A 23079-nucleotide genomic window follows, 5' to 3' on the forward strand; every position below is an offset into this window, starting at 1 on the left:
GCGATTCTCAAAAATTCGCTATTTGAGAATCGCAAAACCTAACATTGATACATATGGCACAATGCCTTTTATTTATGTTTTTTGAACTGGCAAGAGGAGCGTCAACATGTACTCTGTACTTATAGCCATTGCTTACGAGAAGCACGGTTGGCAATAACTGCGCCAATTTTACTGCCAGCCTTGCTTCTCGTAAGCAAGGACTGTCTGTACAAAGTGCGTGTTTACACACTACTTGCAGGTTTTCAAAACACATAAATAAAAGGCATAGTCATTTGCAATGCCAATAGCTCAAACTCTTGCAAATGCGAGACCTATTGCATTGCAAATGCTTGTTGAGGGTTGTGGCTCTATAATCCCCAGAACAGATTAGTGCACCTTACCTTACATGGGTTAGGAAGGAGTCTCCCTCCTTTCTAAAAGTGTGTACTTTTAAATATTTTAAATCTAGTTTTTTGGGGTCTTTCCATACAAGAACAAACATTGGCAAAGGCAATGGGTCTTTCCATGCTGATGCACTGGTTATTTATTTATGTTTTTTATTGCAAGCACCTGACATAAAAAGAAAAGAAAAGAAAACAGGCTGCCACCTAAAGTCGGCCACCATATGCATGCAACAAAAATGTTAAATAAAAATAAGAGAATCACTGAGGTTGCTGCTTTACTATTGATGTTAAAGAAAAGCCTTTTAGTAGGGATCTTCATTTTAGTATTATTTTTATTTTTTGTGAAGGCGACAAGAAGAAATCCTCACCCAGCCACTCACTTAAATTGCAGGCAGCTGCAATGTCACATAAACACTATATAACAGCAAATGTAAGTAGACATCTAACTGAGAATTTAAAGTACAGATAAAATAAATTGACTTTGCAAAAAGGAAATTTACAAAGGCACACTTTAAAAACCTTTGTTACTACGAGAAAAATGAAGTATTTTAAACGAAGGTGAACAGTGTCCACAGTGATGTGCAATCACTGAAAGTTAAAGGAGCCATGTTGTATGCTGTGGTGGGTGGCAGCAAAATGGGAATGACAAGCCAACAGACTAATGGAAGAAGGCTGCTAACCAAAATCCCCGTTCTGTATATTATGTACGATTTGTTTTGGAAAACAATAGTCTGGTGAGAGAGCTAAAGCTGCCTCAAAGGCCAGACCTAAAAGAATTCCTACGGTCTGGTGAGGTCTCCTCAGCTCTTCGTCTTTATATGTGCAGAGTGGACTTATGATGTGGTTGGTACTTATGAGAAGTCGCCCATCTGTCCATATAACCTCTGATGCAAAGTGTGATCTTCTGCCTGTTGATCACAGCTCTGCTGTGATCCCTAGACATCAAAGAGCTGCACTGAAGCACTCTTTATGTAGCCTGGTACTCCCCTTTGCACATGTATGCCTATCCACCTTCTAACAAGTTAGATCTGCTCCCCATGGTCAGTCTAGACAGAGTGGCTGGCACCGAGATGTAATGGGATAACTTCATGACATCATGCTGAATTGCAGGACTAGATGCCAAGCCCAATCTAAAGGCGCATCTATTCTTGGGTGCAGTGGGGAATGATAGACCACAGTGTTTATACTGGGGTTTCACATGTTCCCCAGCGCCTGGCATAAATCCCTCTGCAGAAATGATCTAGTGACTATGAATTACCAATGCTGTCACTCATGAAGGTAAAACATCACACCTGGTTCCCTGTGCCCACAGGGCAGTAATTGGTGAAGAGGCTCAGAATATGCATTCCTCATTAGCAATCATCACTGCTCACTCCCACGTGCACTGCAGTGCTCATGTGAACATACCAAATAACAAATTGATACAGCCCTGCCCTGGGGGCACATGGCCCAGACTAAACACTGGTGCTAATTAGACCTCGGAGGATTGCGCTGTGCAACCTGAAATAGAAGCTAACACTTTCTTTGGAAAGCCTACCTGTTTAAATATTGTGAAAGTGCAGGCAGGCCCTGAGACACAATTCAGTGAGAAAACAGTCGCACTGCGATGGAAGCGGGTTTTATCTCCTTCCGTAAATGTCACACCACTCCTGATGTACCGCCGCCCTTTTTCAAACACCTCCTCTTTGGTTCTTCCCCTCCACCCCTTCTTATCAAGACTTCAAGGGGCCCATGTTTTCTGATGTTTCTCCTTCACACACAATTATCTCACTCATTTCTCCTCACTGCTTGCATTTCTTTGCCTTTGCTTCTATAGACTAGGCCGTTTAGTCTTTTAAAAGCAAGACCTGTTTTGGTGGACTTGCGTAGGTTTGTAGTCGACAGAGTCTGTCAAGGGAGGAACCATGGGCTTGGATCAGGCGCAGCTACAAAGAGTGGAGTTCCTGGAAAGAAGCTTCCATTCTCAAATACAACTTGGACTGCGCTTCATTTCTGTCCCCCTGACAGGTTCAAATCCAGAGAGATGTTTGATGAGATTTGAACATACAAGAACTCACCCTGGCAGATCTTCTACAGATGTTTACCTAACACAGTAATTCCTTCTCTCCTGTCACTCATGCGTGAAACAGTCTCATTGTTGAGGGTGACAATGGGCAAGGAGACCGAGTGACAGCAATTCACATCCAATCTTGCTCTTAAAATCAATGGTTTTTATTACATTATTGCTACCACCATTTGTATTATGACATTTGTATTTTAATGTGTATTTGATTGTGTACCTTGTACTTTTGTGATCTTAAAGGTTTAAGTATCGAATAAAGTGATTTGACTGACTGACTTCATGGAAAGAGTTCATTTTCCATAGGCATGCGAGATAATAACCTTAGGTCCCTTCAATGGCACTGTCAACAGCAGGGCAGGACCTCTCCTGGCATTGCACTGCCAACAATTTAGACTACCCCAGAACCTGGTTTGGAAAAATGAATCACAAATGTACAGCTCAATGGCGAGCAGCTTGCAAGCTTAGCTTCTGCTGGCAATTCATCAGTTACTTAAGCCTTCCATCGTTGTGCTCTGTTTCAAGCAACACTGTTGTGTCTGAGCTGGTATTTACGAGCCAACACACACCGAAATGCCAAAAGACTCACTGTTGAGTAACTTTGGACAACACAAGCAGGGCATAGCAACGTTAAAGTACAGCACAAGCTGGGTGGAACCCTAACAATCCTCTTTGGGAGTCCACTTTTTTTTAAAACAACTTAAAACCTTTCTTTTTAATCAGCCGATTTAACTCTTTACTTCATTAGGCCACGGTAACTCTGCGCGCTAAGACACTCTTGAGTATTTGAGCGCGGTATAAATCCACTATAACATAACATAACATAATTCATCCTTTTGTAGTGTATTTTCTACACACTTAATTACATCTGGGAGCCTAGAAAGAAAGGAAATGTATGTATCCATCAAAAAAATATAAAGCCCACAATGATTATAATCTGGGCAGCCCTTATGTCGGTAGATAATAGCATAATGATTAGGTAAAGCATTCTTTGTGTGTACACCTCTGCTGAGGGCTTTGTGCTTCCATGCTTGGTAGACACCTTTCTCGTAGTCTTGTTCTTGCGAGCCTGTTACTTGTGCTCTTAGGGTCTTTCTTGTTGCAGTTTTTGCATCTGATTACTTCTAATGGAAGGCTAAATGGCAGCCAGATGCACGATCTCACACTTCATTGTACCTATGTTGTGGGTGCTCCAACGCTACCTACGCTCCAATGCTACCTACCCTGAAAAGCAGCACTAGTCACAAATTCACTAAAACAGACCCTGTTGTTCCTTCATCCCTTTCTGTTGATCAAAGGGAAAGAGGAGGTGCTTCTCTAGCACAAACATTTTAAATACATCCCGTGTTGTGTTTTACTTCCATTGGGTTTCATGGAAAAATGAAACTATATTTATATTAATTCTATTTACCCACGGGTGATGGTGGTGTGTTTTTATTTTATTTTTTGTTTGTTTGCTAGTGCCCATGCGGCGCCTTCACATTTATGGAGGACGTGTCCCTTTCCTTAGACAAGCCGCATCTAAAAAAAAAGAAAGGCGCGTGGCCGCTATTAAAGTGAAAGTGCAGCATGGGCGCCTTTACAAAAAAAAATCTTTTTGTCAACTTGACAAACATATGCTTTTTTTGTCAAAAAGCACCATGGTGAGGTTTCACATTAATGTCGGTCACGCCCCTTTCTTTAGACGCGGCTTGTCTAAAGAAAGGGGCGCAGTCTCCATGAACGTGAAAGAGCCACTTGGGCACTAGCAAACAAACTAAAAAAATAATAATAAGTAAGCGCGTTTGCTATACTTAAAGCGGAACACGCTGCTACAATAAAGAAAGAAAGAAACGCGGCCGCTAAAGTTAGAGCGAATCGCCATGAGTCAATAAAATAAAAGCAGACGGCGTGCTGCGATGTAGTGGGTGGAATGGGGCAAATCATTAAACAAAATAGTGCTCACAGCCAAGATAAAGCAGATCGTGTAACAAGACAAGAAAAGGTTCAGTCATTGTGGGTGGTAACAAATATTTGCAATGCAAAAGGTCTCGCATTTGCATGAGTTTAAGCTATTGCATTACCATTGGCTCAAACTCTAGTAAATGCGACACCTATTGCATTGCGATTGTGTGTTCTTTTGGTTGACTCTCTTGCTTCTTTCCATCCTCTGCATGCCTCCACTCTCTAAGCATAGCCTACACTGAGTCATGTGCATGCGTGACATAATCCCCATTATTGTATCTCTGCAACTTGTCCACACCTCATTTCAAAGATCATAACCTCTCCTTTAAAAGTCATACACCTAAAAACGAACAATTCCTATGCTCCCGTAGCTCATCTATTCATAACGTCAATCAGAACATTAATCCCACATATCCCCCTACCACACAAGGTTACACCTAACTCCTATTAATTTAATCTACTGCATGGAAACCGGAATAAATGCCTGCCATGATTTCCTTAAAAGTGCAAGACTAATCCCAATAACAAACAATAACCAAAATAAATAAATATAAAACTGCATGCTGCCCTGCATAAAGTGCTACGGTACCTCTTCAGGGGTAGAAAGTGCTATATAATGTAATTACAATATAATACAATATATAACACTCCCGGGTCATACTAAGACTATAACACTCAGCTGTAGGACAGTCGATTGTAGATACTTTAGACTGCATAATAATATTCTTACACTGTTTGATGCTCTCACACTCACATAAGACAAAACTGCCATGGTTCATGTCCATCACCCAGTAATGTACAAGTCCACAGCAACAAATCACTCATCACCAATTTAACAGGCATGGCATAATTGAAGAGATCTGCCATGTGCTGCTGGCCATCACAGGACTTTCATTTACGCCATCATTGTGCTACATAGTATGACTGCTTTTAACATCTCACAATGGCAATCAGGTAAGGGGAAATAGTAACAAAGTCCATCCCCAGATCCCTGCCCCCTGATTTCCTTCAACCTATGCCTGCTCAGGACCATAAACTTTACACAAGATATCTCAGAATGGACAACCCAGTGCAGTAACCAGCGAAGTAGACTAGGAAAATAAGAAATACCATAAAGGGACCTGCAAAGCTGCTCAAAGCTGCCAGCTTCCTGAAAACCATACACTGCACACCTCTCTCTCATACTTCTCCCTCCACCACACTGCTAAGCACTGCATCCCATAACACGTAACCACACCTCAGTGGTCATCATACTTGACATGGAAACCCTTCCCACTTGGATAAAAAAAAAAGACAACATCCTTCCAACCACACTTACTACGTGCTGTAGCATGCTACTCATGAAGGCAATCGCTTCAGTGCCCCACATAGAAATAGTCAGTGTTATTTAAGTGTGGTAATACCATACAATACAACAACTGGCAATGAAGGAGACCAGCAGAATACCTCGAAAATGTAAATATCGAGTAATACATTGAGTAGGAACAAACAAAGGGGTGAGAGGCTGCCCTGTCAGGTGAGTGTTTATGCAATGAAAAGAAGCTATGGCAAATGTCCTCTATAAAACAGTTGCCTTGACTCTCGTGCCTAATTATATGTGATGCAGAAGGAGATTTGAGCTCTTCCTGTGTAGACCATACAGGTGCATAGTCATGTAGGTAGTCAGCTCAGCATTCCTACCGGTGGCCGCACTCTACGAGGACGCACTTCTCGACTTATACATTAGCGAAGTGCACGTGGCCTACTACGCCTTCCAGTGCCCGAACACTCAGACGGAATCGGATACCTAGGGAAATGATTTAGCTTCTGAAATATCAAAGTCAATTGTTTGCCCAGCCATTCATTGATCTCCAGTGAGAAAAAAAGAGTGCAACTTGTGGTGGAGTGTCATGATTAACCCCAATCTTTAAGTGGCGACGTGAAATCAATTGAAACCCAACAGCCCAAGCGAGAGTGTTGTCACAGGCCACGAATGGGTGTTCTAGCATGCAGGCTGTACAAGAGCACACAAGGCTTTGGACATGTCATTGGCCTCAAAGATTCTGTTGCGCTTGATGAACACATCGACAACCCTTAATGAAGCCACAGAGTCTAACAGACCAGACCATGGCACGAGATCTTCCTTGCTGTAGACACAAAAGATAAAAAATAAAAATAGGGTGTCTTTTGGAGAGTGAATTCGACTGCCATTAAGATATGTCAAACTAAACAAGCATACACAAGAAGTGGTATAACAAGGATGCCAAGGGCCCTAACACAATCAAGGGAAACGGACACCCTATTCCCATTCTGACACATGAAAAACATCCATAACTGGGGCACAGCGGGTCCCCATCTCCCATCCTGACTCATCAAAAACATCCATAACTGGGGCACAGAGGGTCCCCTACCCCCATGCTGACTCATGAAAAACATCCATAACTGGGGCACAGAGGGTTCCCTACCCCCATGCTGACTCATGAAAAACATCCATAACTGGGGCACAGAAGGTCCCCTATTCCCATGCTGACTCATGAAAACCCTTCATAACTGGGACACAGAGGGTCCCCATCTCCCATGCTGGCTCATGAAAAACCTTCATAACTGGGGCACAGAGGGTCCCCTACCCCCATGCTGACTCATGAAAAACATCCATAACTGGGGCACAGAAGGTCCCCTATTCCCATGCTGACTTATGAAAACCCTTCATAACTGGGACACAGAGGGTCCCCATCTCCCATCCTGACTCATCAAAAACATCCATAACTGGGGCACAGAGGGTCCCCTACCCCCATGCTGACTCATGAAAAACATCCATAACTGGGGCACAGAGGGTTCCCTACCCCCATGCTGACTCATGAAAAACATCCATAACTGGGGCACAGAAGGTCCCCTATTCCCATGCTGACTCATGAAAACCCTTCATAACTGGGACACAGAGGGTCCCCATCTCCCATGCTGGCTCATGAAAAACCTTCATAACTGGGCACAGAGGGTCCCCTACCCCCATGCTGACTCATGAAAAACATCCATAACTGAGCCACAGAGGGTTCCCTATTCCTATGCTGACTCATGAAAAACCTTCATAACTGGAGCACAGAGGCTCCCCTATTCCCATGCTGACTCATGCAAAAACCTTCATAACTGGGGCACAGAAGGCCCCCATCTCCCATGCTGGCTCATGAAAAACATCCATAACTGGGGCACAGAGGGTTCCCTATTCCTATGCTAACTCATGAAAAACCTTCATAACTGGGGCACAGAGGCTCCCCTATTCCAATGCTGAATCGTGAAAAACCTTCATAAATGTGGCACGGGGGTCCCCTACTCCCATGCTGACTCATGAAAAACATCCATAACTGGGGCACAGAGGGTCCCCTATTGCTATACAATGCATTCATAACTGGACCACAGAGGGCCCCCGACACGCCTGACCCCGGATGGCATTGCACCTACTGCACCATTGATAGACATACCACTGTTGACAGCCTTACACTAACCAATGAGGTGCCTGCTATAAATAGGCTGGGAATCCCATGAGTCTTACTGAATTCAGTATCACAAAAAGAGCTGTGATTAAACACTGCTATAAATGAACACCAACCAACCAGGCCCCCTTTCACAGCTTCCTTCCTGCACATTGTGGCTCTGCATAATCTCAGTTGTAGAACATGCTTCTTACTCCAGCGTGGCCAGAGAGTCCTCATACAACGCTAACATTGCGTCAATGCACACACATGGGTTTAAAACACCATATGTGCGCAGAGAGCCGACATAAACCGAGCGCACTGCAGCTTAGCATTACAAACCCAATTTAGACAGATCTGATGCCAGAAAAGGCACATCTATGAGGCTTACATCCATCAGTCATTCAAGGCTGTGTGCACCTGCCACCACCATTAGTATTTGTAAACAGACTATAATGCCCCCCTCCCCCTCCAAAGCCCAGATGCCAAACCCCTCTCAAAGCAATTTAGATAGATACTGAACCATCTGAACATCCTTTTCCAAGCACAACCTGTGTGCAGCTGCACCCATAAACATCACACACATTTCAGAGGCTGGCAACACAAGAGGAACGAAAAAACAGCTGATGCACTGTCACAAAAAGCAGAGACCCTGCTGTGCCCTTTCACGCGGTGCAATTGTTCAGGGCCGTCCTCGCCCTAATGTAATTCCAAAAGCCATAAACCTCATTCACACGTCAACATGCAGTCGGAGACATCACTTTTATGTGCCCAAAAATGGTGCAAACTGCAGCGCAAATGGAGCTGTCCATCCCCAGAGCAGTCACGTTTTGTCAAAGGTGCCTCTGGCTACAGGCGCAGAGGACCAGCAAGTGTTTAACGGTTAGAAAAAGACAGGACGCCGAGGGCAAGCACTGACGTGCCAATTTTGCTAAAAGAATGATGCTCTGGCATGAGCCAGATTCATTCAGTTGCCAAATCAAAATAACTTACCTATGTGTGTCCAACTGTTTCCCCCAAACTATGCTTTTTTGTGTTGGTGATGTGTGTGCCGGGCTCCCGTGCGTGGGGATGCTGAGTGGAAGCGGGCTCCCCTGCCTGGCTGGGTGAATGGTACTGCCGCCGCAGAGAGAGGAGCCGAGAGCCTTTGTTGTGTGTCTGCCGCCGGCCCCCCCTTGACTGGATGTGCCCAGCCGCCGCTGTTGCCGAGTCTGGGCTGCCGCTGCCTCCTTCTGCTGCTAGTGCAGCGATTTGCATGCGCCCTGCCCTGAGTGGAAGCCTGCTCGCCGCACACCCAGCCTCGCGCCTCTCGCCTTCTCTGCGCTTGCTCCCTCGCTGCTCATCCTCGCTGCCTGCCACCCCTCCCCCTGCCCGGCACCCCTTTCCCGCACGACTCGCCTATGTAGCTAATAGCTCTCCGTCTGAATCCCTCTAAATGTCACCTTTTCTTTCAGGTGGGAGAGCCATTGCAGAATACGCCTGGATGCAGGTCCAGGGCGCATCACTCTATGATTTTGGAAAGGCTCGTCTGGCATACACCGAAGGCGCATCCCATACTTTATAGCATGCGCTAGGCTGCGTGCACAGTACGCTGTATGCATTATGATTCTAATCGGCTACTCCGCATTGTATGCACTTTATGCGGTGAAAGCTCCCAACACCAGCAATGTAATGTGTACGTATATAGCGCTTCCCATCCCTGACGAGGCGTTGAAGCGCTTTACGGTGAGTAGCAGGCTACCACGGAACCCAAGATTGTCAGTGTGTCTGAGCAGGACTGGCACAAGTGTACATTTTGTAGTATTTCTGCCTTTGAAGTCGACCTCGAAGTGAATAAAAGAACGTTTGTAAGCACTATAGTGTATATCTAGAAATGTCGTACTCTATACACATATCCAGAATAATATAGGGAAGGGAGGTGTGGCCTTCCACCACAGAAGCTGCCTTTGGAACTGGTGGTCCAGGCTCTAACCCCGGCCGGCCCTGACTCACACTCCTGTGATTTTAGGCAAATCTGTTAACCTCCCCACCCCTCCACCTGAAGAAAATAGTGCCTCTCATGGAAAACTCTTGAATGCCCCTGGGCTAGGATTGAGATATATAAAACAGCACATATTTATAGCAAGCGGGTAATATTGGGTTGATTTAGCTCCTGCAGCTGAGATCTATATACAGGTCCACTAAATCTTAACCTATCCAGACTCTCGGACTCTATGCAGAGGGCAGAACTGAGCTCCAGATCACACAGGAACAGACACTCCTCACTTCTCAACAGTTTTACAATTTGTGACTGATACTATGATTGCTAGTGATGATTATAACTCACATTACATATTTGATATAATTTATTGGTAATGGTCAGGATGCACACCTGAAGTCAGAAGAGACACTTGATCTACTGGTCCATTCATTTGAGTAGTGAGTAGGATTATTTCTTCAAAAGCACCAAAAATAAGATGGCCATTGCTTCCAACCAACACAACCGTGAAATGGAATGTGTTTAGTGACCAGAGGGACAACTGTGTGGAAGTTTCTGCAATCCAATGGTCTGCTGTGTGAATCATTTACCCTTTAGAACACCCAACAGATTATGGCAAATCATGTGACTGGCTCATCATTTAATGATGGCTGTAGGCATTTACGTCAGAAAGTATCTTGACCTGTGTGTAAAACTGTCAGTGACTTCTTTTTACAAAAAAAATATATTTATCAGCTCGAAAAGAAGATCACGTGGCAGTTAACCAAACTAAAAACAACTGACTGGGAACAACTGGAAACCATGTCTTTTGTGATAAAGAACCAGGATACAGTAGGTTTTTAGGCCACAGTTTCTAAATGTAGTGGGACTACAAAACTTTAACCTAATTGGTTAGTCTCTAAAAATTCAAAGGACAGACTAGGTCTCAGCATTTTATGTATAGCATGCTTATGTTTTTTTGTGTAACCAACTTTTTATTGATTAATAGGGAGGGGCAGTCAGGCAAATTACACAGCTGTACGCCTACAACCACTGAGGCCGGCAGCAAAAACCATAGCTGTATAGTACAAATACAAGAGGACAAAGCAGAGCTCCCGCACCGCGTATCATGGGGCCAGCGATATACGCTCCCTGTTAACCCCATATCCCTCTCAGAGTCCTGGGCTACGGATAGGACACAGCTGCTCAATGCTGTGTTGACAGTGGTATCCCGTTCCACCTCCCTAAACCCTGAAAAGAAACAAACCAATAACTGGGGGCAGGAAGGGCGGGGGGGGGGGAAAGTCGGGGGAAGGAGGAATAGGTCTAGCTAGTGGGCAGTGACTACAGGACCTCTCTACCCATATTCCGTTTCCCTCTCCCAATCAATTTGTGCTGTCCCCTGGGGGCCCCTAGTACAGGTATAATGACGCGCGGGGCCGTAGCGGGGGGGTAGGACCATAGCGCTCCCAACCAGAGCTTGTGACCCCTTACTGGGGAGGGCAATTACTCTGTGAACCCCGAGTGTGCCCCCGGATTAGGCGGGCAGAGTTCATCATCAAACAGTTTAAGGGCCCTTAGTCGCGGCGGCTGCAGCCTAGCATGTTCTATCCTCCCTAGGTGATCTACCAGGGGCTTCCAAAGAGTCCTAAACTTAGTGTCTCTAAATTGAAGGCGTGCCGTGAGCAGCTCCATCGCCACCACCTGCCACAACCGGGTGAACCACACATTGACAGAAGGTGTTTCTGCCTTTTTCCAATATATCGCTACTGTTTGCCTAGCTGCGCCCAGCATGTGGAGGCTCAAGTGCCAGTCACGGCCCGTCATGGCTCGCCTAGACGTAGGTCGGAGGCCCAACACAACAGTGAGAGGGTCCTCCGGCAGGGGGTATCCCAGCACCCGTTTAATGTGGCTAAGGACTTCCTTCCAATATGTAGTCAAAAGTGGACACGTCCACCAAATGTGGATAAAGTCCCCCAGCTCTTGAGTGCAGCGCCAACAGAGCGGGGAGACGCTGGGGAACATCTTCTGAAGTCGCGCAGGGGTGTAGTACCACTGGGTCATCACCTTGTAGGCCGATTCCTGTCGGGGGATGCTACGGAACGTTCTGGGGATATCGCGCCAAAGCCTTGTCCACTGCGCAGGAGTGACCTCTGAGCCGGAGAGATTCTGCCACCGCAACTGGTATGGGTGAGGGCCGAGATTCTGTGCGTGCTGGAGCACTTTCTATATGCGGGAGATTAACCCCTTGTAGGTGCCAAACGTTCGCGCTAAGTGCTCGAACGGAGTGAGCGGTCGTGTGGCCGCCCTCGTCAAGGCGGATCCCTGCACCCAATGTCGAAGTTGTATGTATTGGAATTTGTCCTTGTCCGCGAGCCCAAATTCCCGTTGACATTGGGCAAATGTTTTGAACTCCCCCCCTGTAAACAGATCCCGGATTGTCCTGCAACCGGATTCGGTCCAGTTCTCGAAGTAGGGCGGGCGGCATGCCGGCGGAAACTGTGGGTTGCGTGCAATAGGGGTGTGAGGGGAGGGAAAAGTAGTGAGTCCCCTACGGACCGCCACCCTGTCCCATATCTCCAGAACCGTCTTAGTGGGGATCGCCATGTACGCACTGCGGTGGCGCGCCGCTCGAGGCAGCCAAGCGTGGTCCCAAATCGGGCGACATGTAACTGCCCTGTCCATGTGGAACCAAACTTTCTCGCTCTCCCACGCTCCCCATTCAAGAATGAAGCGGAGGTGTGACGCCCAATAGTACTCCAGGAGGTTGGGGCAGGCAAGACCCCCCCTATCCCGGGGGAGCCTCAAAATTTTATTAGAAAATCTCGGCTTCTTACCCCCCCAAATAAATGAGACCAGGTCCCGCTGCAGCCCCTGAATTTGGTGTTCCGGGACGGGCGTCGGCAGAGTTTGAAAGAGGTAGAGGATCTTTGGCAGTATGGACATCTTGACTGCGTTGAGGCGGCCGAGCCAGGAAAGCGGGAAGGCCTTCCAAGAGCGCAAGTCGTCCGATACAGAGCGTTTGCACTCCTGCCAGTTAGCCTGCGTCCAGGTGGCCAAGTCCGGGGTTAGGCTGAGTCCGAGATATTTTACCGACCCGCTAGCCCATTGGTATGGGGCACAGGCCCGTAGCGCCGCAATCTCCTCCTCCGGAATCGTGAGATTAAGCGCCCAGGATTTAGAATGATTAATTTTAAGCCCGGATGCACGCTCATAAGTTTGAAGCAGCGAGTGCGCCGCCGGGAGTGAGCGTAAGGGGTCGGATAACGTAAGGAGGAGGTCGTCAGCAAAGAGCGCGATCTTGTGGTCCCGGCCCCGCAAGGAGATGCCCGTGATGGCCGGGGACTGGCGAATTAGGATAGCGAGCGGCTCCACCACCAGGGCAAACAGTAGGGGCGACAAGGGGCACCCCTGTCGGGTACCCCTGCAGATGGGGAAAGGCTGCGTTAGTTGACCGTTCACTCGCACTCTAGCTGCGGGAGAGAGGTAGGGGGCCATGATGCGTGCCTCCATTTTGGGTCCGAGCCCTATCTTCTGTAGAACTGCGCGGAGGAACGCCCAGTCCACCCGATCGAACGCTTTTTCAGCGTCGAGCGACAGGAGACAGGCCGGGATTCCCCAATGCCTGGCCTTCCCCACGATGTGGGCTATGCGACGTACGTTGTCTGCACCCTGACGTTGGTGGATAAACCCCACCTGGTCCGGTTCAATAAGGGTGGGCAAATGAACGCAGAGCCGTTTGGCCAGTACTTTAGTATACAGCTTAAGATCGGTATTTAGCAGGGCTATGGGCCGGTAAGAGGAGCAAAGAGCGTGGTCTTTCCCTGGCTTCTCTGCCATCGCCATATCCGGAGACGGCCCCCCAGCCTCCGCAAAGGAGTTGAAGAGAAGCAGGAGGTACGGTTGCAACTGCGGCAGGAAGGCTCGATAGAACGCCACCGGGAGCCCATCCGGCCCGGGCGTTTTACCTAACGGGAGGTCTCCCAGTGCGCCCACTAGTTCCTCCGAAGTGATAGACTCCTCCAGAAGCTCGGAGTGGTGTTTACTCAGCGGCTCCCAGTCACACTCGCTCAAGGCCGCCGAAATCAGTGCGGGCTCCGGGGGCTCTCCCGCATACAAGGAGGAGTAATAGTCATGGAACGCCTGGAGCTTGGTAGCTTCGGTAGTCACCCAGTTTCCCCCAGCCCCCTTCAGCTTCGAGATATGAGCCTTGGCTGCCCGCGTGTGCAGGCGTCGCGCTAGGACAGCACCCACTTTGTCACCTCCCTCATAAAATCGCTGTCGAAGAGCAAGAAGCGCCCGTTCCGCCTTGTTCATCCTATGTGCGCGGAGCTGTCCTCGGAGGACCGCCAGTCGCCTCCAATGCGCCGCCAGGGGTCTGTCCTGGTCCATCTTTTCCAACGTCTTAATTTCGCGTTCAAGCTTTATTTCGTATAGACGGGCCTCCCGCGCACGAGCAGCGGCTATAGCGGTGAGAGTTCCCCGTATCGAGGCCTTGAAGGCGTCCCATACCAGGGGGAGGGGGGTTTCCGGTATGTCGTTGTTATCGAAATACTCCTGAATGGCTTCCCGTATTTCGTCCCTATCGACCGGGTCCCGCAAGACGTGGTCTGGGAACCGCCAGCGACGCGGACAGGATGTTCGCGTCAAGCGCTCATGGTGCAGTAGTTCCACGTGAGCATGGTCCGAGACCGAGCTACTCGAGTGGGACGCCGATATCGTGTCCCTAAGCAGGGGATGAGAGACGAAGAGCATGTCGATGCGTGAGTAGGAGCGGTGTGCATGGGAGTAATACGTGTAGTCCGTCAGCCCCGGGGAGTGGTAACGCCAGATATCTACCAGGTTTAAGGCGGTGAGGGATTTTTTCACTGCTGAGGACATAGCCCCCACCCCGTGGAAGGCTCCTCCACAGCGATCTAGTGCCGCGTCCCACACCAGGTTGAAGTCGCCGCCCACAATGAGGTCCGATCTCACCGGCTCAAGATACTCCCGGATTATCCTGCGCAGAAAGGCATCTTGGCCCTGGTTGGGGGCGTAAAGATTGCAAAGTGTAAGTGTGCGACGGCCTCTCGCTAGCTCAACCTTCAGGAATCGGCCCTCAGTGTCCCTGACCACCTTTACATCCCCCTGTGGGAAGCCCGCCCGACAAAAAATGGCCACCCCTGCTGTCTTGGTGAGTGCTGTAGACCAAAACCTATGGGGGAAACGCGGGTGGGCCATTCGAGCAACATCCGCTTTAAGGAGGTGTGTCTCCTGCAGGAAAATTATGTCCGGGTTTTGCAAGAGCAAATATCTCCAAATCTGGTGCCGTTTGCTAGGTGAGTTAAGCCCCTTCACATTCAGGGAGACAACCTTCCAGGAAGGTACCGTGGACATGGTAATTGATCAGCCAGCGCAAGCACTATCGCCAAGATCCCCCAGGCCCCCAGGGACCCCCCCCGCCAGAAGGGTAGGAGAAGGGGAGGTAGGAAGGAAAGGTGAAGGAGAAGGTCGGGGGAGAGAACAGAAACAACATAACAGCCAGACAGCCAACATGGCCAACGAAGCCTATTCCAGTCAAGGGAGTTGCCAGGCACAGAGGCACAGACTATCCCGGAGATGTCACTCTCCCAAGAATAGGAGCGGGGGTCCGTCGGCACCATCACTGTACATCAAGGACACCAGGGACAACTCCGGGCCACCGCCCCTTAGGTGAAGTCGCCATGTCAGAAAGAGGCAGGCATCACGCCCACCCCACCGGGGGTGGACATGTCGTTGAAGTGGGGGTCAAAGCAAATAACGGGCTGAGCGAACAGGCAGCGAGCCCCCCCGTCTCGGGGGCCCGCAGTAAGCGCAGACTCAGAGACATACAGAATCATTTGGGGGCGGACTCCTGCGATCCCACTGGCGATGAGCCCCCCTCCAGGGATCGGATATGCTGTATGATGTCCTGCTTGTCCCGCGATGATCTACTAGCCGCAGGAGAAAGAGATTTCCCTGGGCGACGCACCCTGGACCAGTTAGGCTTGAGCGGTACACGCGGCCCCGCAGGGCGGCGCGAGGGGCTGACCGGCGGGGTGTCCGGGATCTGGAGCAATTGTGCTGCTTCTCGGTAGGATCGCAATACCCGGCGTCTGGACTCCCATTGGAATATGAGGGCGAAGGGGTGGCCCCACTGGTAGCGGATGTTAAGGTCCCTCAGCTTATCGGTGATCGGTCTGAAGTCTCTCCTGCGGCGGAGGGTCGTGGGAGCCAAATCTTGGAATAATTGGATTGAGGCACCGTTGTACCTGATGTCGGGTTTGTCCCGGGTCGCCTTCAGGATGGCCTCCTTTTCGACGAAGAAGTGGACCCGCGTCAGGATATCAGGTATTAGACCAGGCCTCCCAGGTGGCCCAGAGACCCTATGTGCCCGATCCAGGGTCGGCGGCGAGGCGTCATCGTCTCCCCGAAGTTCGTGGAGGAGGTCCGCCACGAAGGCCATGATATCGTTACATTCCGCTCCGATCGGGACGCCTCGTATGCGTATATTGTTGCGCCTCCCCCTGTTTTCCAAATCCTCCTGTCGGATCAGGAGTTCCACATGCTGCTGCTCCAGGGTCGCAATCCGCTGCCACAGGCGCTCTTGATCCTCTGTGCGAGCATCGAGGGTCTTTTCCATATCATCCACCCTGTCCCCAAGCTCACCCACGTCTCTTCGGAGCTCCTTCACACATGCCTGAACCTCCGTGCGCAGCGAGCCAATCTCAGACTTGAGGTCCTGCATGAAGAGTGCCATGAAGGACTGCGTCACCGGCTCAGCCGAGGCCCCGGCCCCCGTCGACGAGGGGCCCGCCGGTGCCGCACCAGGCTTGGTCCAGAGGTCTTTCACCGTTGCGTCCTTGGGGGCCACCGGCGGCTCCCTCCCCGGCTTAGTGCGTGTCATTCTGCGGCTCCACACCTCTCCGACAGGGGGTCCTCCACCACAGCCCGTCCGGTCCGCTCAAGGCCCGGTCTCTCTACCACCGCCACCGTATAGGCCAGCCAACCCCCAGTGGCTCAGATGGGAATCGGCTCGCGGTCCAACGTCCACCCTCTGCTCCGGGTCCGGTGACCAGCGGCCCAGGACGTAGCGCCGCAATGCGTAGGCCCCCGGGCGGGCGGCACGGGGGGTACCGGGGTTCGCACCCGCAGGACCTCCTCAGAAGCGTGGGCGCCGCCAGTCACTGCGCCAGGAGGGCTCCGTCTCCGCCAGCCGCTAACATAGAATCCCCGATGCTGTGGAACCCACTGTCCTCTCCGCAGCGTCTTCGCCGTGCCCCGGGGGCATCCCTGTGTCCCGCAGCCGGAGGCCAAGATCTCCACCGCCCACGTGGCGGAAAGCCCAGTAACAAGCAGACCCCGTCCACCAGGGGCCCTGTCAGTTCCACACAGAGCGGCCCCTCTCCCCTCAGAGTCCTGTTGTGCCAGATAAGGTTGGGGCGCGCAGGTGGGGGGGTGAGCCAATCGTCCGGGCGGCGGCGGTCACGGTCCAGGCCTGGGCAAGAGCGCTGCAACAATCCCAGCAAGCGACGCGGGGTGGCTCAAATGAGGGGCCCAGTCCAGACGCTCCGCTCCCAGCCCCACCGCAGCTCTTTAGTCCTCACCGGAGACAGCGCCCCTCAGCAGGCGGCGCCCCCAAAGTCGCCAGGGTAGGCCCCACCACAGCGGCAGTCACGGTTGTCCCCACCGCTGCTGTCCTTCCGCCCCCTCAGTAAGTCGCCGAAGTGTGGTCCCGGGACTCAGGCATCCATCACCCTCCTCACCTCGGTTGTGCTGCTCGCCCTGCAACTCTGGAGGCCCCAACTCCCGGCAGCCCAGGCCGCCTCCCAGCAGGCTCGGGGTCTCAAAATGGCGGGCTCGGTCTCATCAGGCAGTCAGGCCGTCCCACCAGCACTGCAGCCCCCGTCAGGCTCCAAGGGCGCCTCACCGCCGCTTCTCAGCTCCCGCGTCGTCGCCCAGGGCCTCAGGGCTTCTCCGCCCGCTGGTGCCCACTCGGCCACTCCGCTCCGCTCTCCCCGGGCACACAAAATGGCGGGCGCTCCCGCTGCAGCCAGGACCTTCCCCGCGGCCACAGCCACGATCGCCGCCGAAACGCGGCCCGGGGCTCCTCGAGTCAACCGGAGGCAGCCCGCAGCCCTCTGTCGCCTTCTCGCCCCCTCTGGAGGCGTCACCCCTGCCGCTGAGATCCTTTCCGATGCGATTTCTTTCGGCGGCGGCCCGGAGCCCCGGCAGTGCACGTCTCACGCCATTGCCAGCTTGGCCACGCCCCATGCTTATGTTTTTAATCAGTCAATTAAAGCCAGAAGTTCTGACACTAAAAGACTGGTATTTATTTTATTTATTTATAAATTTATACCGCGCTAGAATCGACTCTTGCATAAGAGTATCTCTGCGCACAGAAAGACAGAAGAAGAGAGGTTGGCAGCTACAGGCGACGGGAGAAAAGAAGGCACAACACAAATACAGCGTGCTTCCAGGTATGATACCGCTTTCTTGATGTGATGGTCATGTAGTGCCTTATGTAAGAAAGGGTCACGGGAATGCCCAAGTTACGTAGCATAATACAGTAAACATTTCGCTAAATTCATTCTACAACATATGATGGAGTGGATAAATGAATCGAGCACAGAGGATTCAGGCTGAATGCGTAAACCACTGAAGACATAATACTCGTTAATTTGTTAGAATGGAAAGCAACGCATCTCGATAGGAGCTTACAATGTTGTTTGGTGGATTTCTCGGTGGATTTCTCAAAGTGTTTGACCATGTCAGTAAACAATGATTGTGGAGAAAGTTACAAAACTGGGGTTGATCCTTGGCTTGTTTAATTAGTCCATGAATTGCATCTGGATACTGGGGTGGGTTCAGGCAATGGTAGGGATGGTGTAAGGACCGATAAGCTAAACATTAAAGGTATAAAGCAAGGAGCTGTGCTTGCACCAGCCTTGTTCAGTCTCGACCTGGCAGTCCTACCCATTTCCCCCAAGTCTACTAGATGCTTTGCTGTTAATGTTGGTGGCTATTTGCTGTCGCTGTTTTGTATGATGATGATCTGGAAACCATTAGATCAGGAGCCCATTGGTCTCCAAAGATTGATAAATGTTTACTACAATATAGTGAAGACAGTTGCCTGACTAAGACGATGGCAAAAAGGAAGAGCCTCCCTATGGGTAGAAAAAAGTTCATACATAGTTGGTTTGCGATGGGGCGCAGAACTGAACAAACGAAATCCTATCATTACCCTTGAACGATCCTGACATCTATGCTGAATTTGTCATCTCGTTTTAAATTTGCCCAGAACAAGGACTCAGACAACAACAGCTGCCTCCCAATTAATTGATGAGCAGTCCACTGGTTTTACAAGGGATCCAGGACTGAGTGCTTTTGATGCAAACATAGTGTCAACTATACTAACTGGTGCAGTATCATTCTGAGAAGCAGTTGATGTCATATTAGATCAAACAGAAAGTCGCAATGCTGGTTGTTAGAAATGGGGTTCTCTAGTTGGCAGAGGTAGGTACCTTTGTCAAAATAGGGACACTTGCTTCTAATCAGGGTAAGGGGGATACACACTTATAAAATTGGTGCCAACGTGCACACAGTTAATATGATGATTTATACGAAATATATGAAAGTTCTGGGTTGTGCTGCAAACGCCAAGGCGCCAGTCCGATGGCGTCTCTAGTTTAACATCCAAACAAACGTGCAAAAAGCAGCCGCGGCCCATGGAGGGAGTTCCGTGGGGCGGTAAGGCGGGGCGGGGCAGGGTGGGGGTTCTAAGAACCAGAATATGGATAATTGCAGGTAAGTAAGCAATTAAATAAATAAAACGAATTTCGTAGCGCGCTGCATCAACCGTTGCTTTACATTGGATGCATGCAAGACATAACATCTCACAACTTCGTTTCACCATTTTGGAGTCACAAAAGTCACGAACAGACAGCGATCCTCACAAAACTTTAGCACGTGCAGAATTTTACTGGACTAAAAAATTACAATCCCTACAACCTCTGGGTCTTAATGATCGTATAGAATTTAATTGTTTTCTTTAAAGATTTTTTCCCTGCTTTAAAAATTTATTTTATTTCCATGCTCCAAAGGCTAATCATGCTAGTATCCAAGTGTAATATGACTATACTTTCATCTGTATTTCTATAATTAGCTACTCAAAGAGTGTTTAAAATGTATGAATATTTTTCATCTTTTTTCACTTTCTATGTTACTCCTTTACCATATACTAAGCAGGTTTACACGTTTACTTTCGATGCATAGACTCTTTCTATGTTTAGCTGCTAGTGCTTTTGCTCTTGTGCACGCTTTTCGTTATCCCTTTCTTTATTGGCTAAAACCACCATTAGTCCGATGCATGCACGTTAGACGCGCAATCTGACGTGTTTCCGCCGGATGTTGCCACGATTGACTAACAGGGTAAGCTTGGAACGTTAGTTACGCTCGGCCAGCCACTAACCTTCGAAATTGTTTTACTGCTTGCACCGTGACGTTTTTTATCACGTTTATCTTTTTTCTCAAACTAGCGTAAACTCTATTTATTTTCTATTGTTGAATCACGTTTCAGTTTGACCGCACCTTTTTGGCTAATATTCTGCAACCACAAGCACGGGATTATATTTTTTTACTGTTCGCACCGCGACGTTTTTTAGTACGTTCACCTTTTTGTTTAAATCAGCGCGCACTTTATTTATTTTCTCATGTTTTAGTTTGACCGCACCTTTTTCGGTTAATATACCGCAACCACAAGCACAGGTTAGTTCGTTTGAGCACAGCATCATGCGTGACTTAACAGCTTTCGCCCAATCGTACTTCTTTTGTTAACACACCTGGATTGCATCACCGTATGTTCAACTCACAGTTAGAACGCACAATAATTATTTTGTTTACACAACGTTACAACTAGAAAGTTATAGAACAATCTTTTTCACCTTAATACCAAGCTCACTGTTTTCAAACCACACCATCCACCATTTGATTTGGTTCTCCTTAACAATATGTTGATTTAATCTCACTAGGACTGTAGATTGAATTGCCTTTTTGTTCTTTGTACCCGCAGCTTTGATAATGAATTCCCCTGATGAAGGGTCATGATTGGACCCGAAATGCATTGGGTTTACCAACAATTCATTTGAAGTTGGATTATTCAGTCCCAGCTTGACAAGCATATATCTTTTTGCATGGAGTCTTAATGCAATTATCAAGATAAATAAATTGTTTTGAAGATCATCGATTACTGGTTCACAAGTTTTTTTAAACATGATTAAGCTTTGAAGACGGCTATTCAGTAGCCTACGGAAGGGTGCTCACGCCAGCAAAAAGGAATATTTCCTTTTTGCACGTTTGTTTGGATACACACTTATCCCAAAGGCAATGTGTAAAGTATTTGTACTCAAAACACACAGTAATACAGTGATTACACCACAAATGAACACCACACCAGTTTAGGAAAATTAAGTATCTTTATCTAAACTCAACAAGACCAAAACGAGAAAAATCCAACATACAAGTATTAAGAATATGACTTTAAAAAGGTTTTAAGCAACTGGGTCGATAGAAAATTAAGGATGCGTCATTTTTCTCAAAGTACCTGTAGTTGTGACAAAATTCACAAGTCCAAACAGCCGCAGAGATGGGAAGCGTCGAAAACACAAAGAGGTGCGTCAGTTCCTGAAACCATGGGGAGGCGATGCGACAGTTCTGCTGCACACAGGAGAAGTGATGCGTCATGTCCGGTCTGTAGGGGGAAGTGATGCGGTGACTCCAAGATGATTCTGGTGAGTGTTGTTGCAGGAAAACATACCGCACAGGTATGATGCGGCGGCGATCGATGCAGCGGCATTGAGCGGCGCTGCGTTGGTTTCTTCAGCCACGATCCCTCAACGCGTCTGTTCTTGCAGTGGCCACAGGCGCTGCGTCGGTTCTGGCAGCAGCGCAGCGGTGAGCGGAGATTCTTCTTGCACAACGGTGCTGCGTAGGAAAAACAGCTGCAAGAAGAGCGATGCATCGATTTTCTTGTAGTTGCATTGCTTTTCCAGATCCCATCAGCAGGAATAACCTCCAGAGGCCCAACACAGTCATAGGCACCTCTTGGCAGGCCAGAACTCCCAGCAAAGATGTTCAGGGGAGCTGGGGGTGAAGTCTTTGTGTCCCTGAGACTTCAGAACAGGAGGCAAGCTCTATTTCAAGTCCTTGGAGATCTTCCTCAAGCAGGGGAACACACCACACAGCAAAGTCCTTCTCCTTTCCTTGGCAGAAACAGCTACTGCAGGCCAACCTCAGACAGCACACAGCAAAGGGGCAGTACTCCTCCAGTTTCTCCAGCTCTTCTCCTTGGCAAATGTTCCTCTTGATTCCAAAATTAGTCTAAAGTTCAGGGGTCTGGGGGCCACTTTTTATAGCACAAATTATTTTGTTCTCTGGAGGCAGAGAAGCTCTTTTCCCAGCCCAAACCAGTTCTAGCTTCAATGGTGCAGCTGCCCAGCAGGTTGTGGAGACAGCATTGTCCAAGGCAGACCTGGTCCATTCAGGTGTGAAAGAATTCTCCTCGTTCTCTAATGCAGCCCAGGTCTATGCAACCCAGTCCTGACTCATCCAGGAAAGGCAGGATACACATCAAACGCCCCCTCCCCCCGGTGGCCGTCTGAGAGAATGCACATCCCCAGCCCCTATCATTCAAAAGCCAGACAGACAATCCACAAACCAGCAGAGGCACACAGGATGGCTAAGCAAGGAAATACCCACTTTCTAAAAGTGGCATTTTCAAACACACAATATAAAAAACATCTTTACTAAAAGATGCATTTTTATATTCTGAGTTCAGGCATACTAAGCTCCAACTTTCTATCTTGTCGCAATGGGAAGTTATATTTATAAGATGTTATAAATAAACTCCCATTCTACCCTATAGGACAGATAGCCTTTCAATAGTGAAAAACAAAATTGGCAGTATTTCACTATCAGACCATGCCACGCACATCAGGGCATGTCCTACCTTTCACATACACTGCACCCTGCCCACAGGGGTACCTTGGGCCTACCTTAGGGGTGACTCATGTAGGAAAAGGGAAGGTTAGGGCCTGGCAAGTGGGCGCACTTGCCAGGTCGACATGGCAGTTAACAAACTGCACACAGACACTGCAGTGGCAGGTCTGAGATACCTTTTCAGGGCTACTCATGTGGGTGGCACAATCAGTGCTGCAGGCCCACTAGTAGCATTTGATTTACAGGCCCTGGCACACTCAGTACACTTTACTAGGGGATTACCAGTAAATAAAATAT

The 23079-nt window shown here is 49.0% G+C and overlaps 1 protein-coding gene across 3 annotated transcripts in view; it reads right to left on the minus strand.

Annotated features, from left to right (window-relative positions):
* Positions 1-23079, minus strand: part of DCLK1 (doublecortin like kinase 1) — a 1175807-nt gene that overhangs the window by 1105290 nt on the left and 47438 nt on the right. For 2 of the 3 annotated variants that reach the window (XM_085621706.1, XM_085621708.1), the window contains exon 1: positions 8826-9140. The exons of the other annotated variant lie outside the window; for it this stretch is intronic. The gene's annotated coding sequence lies outside the window, so the exon portion shown is untranslated. Of the gene's footprint in view, positions 1-8825; positions 9141-23079 lie in introns of those variants that run through there. 3 annotated transcript variants of the gene reach the window in all.

The sequence above is a fragment of the Triturus cristatus genome, chromosome 8 (assembly GCF_964204655.1).
Source record: "Triturus cristatus chromosome 8, aTriCri1.1, whole genome shotgun sequence".
In the NCBI taxonomy this organism is placed as follows: Eukaryota; Metazoa; Chordata; class Amphibia; order Caudata; family Salamandridae; genus Triturus; species Triturus cristatus.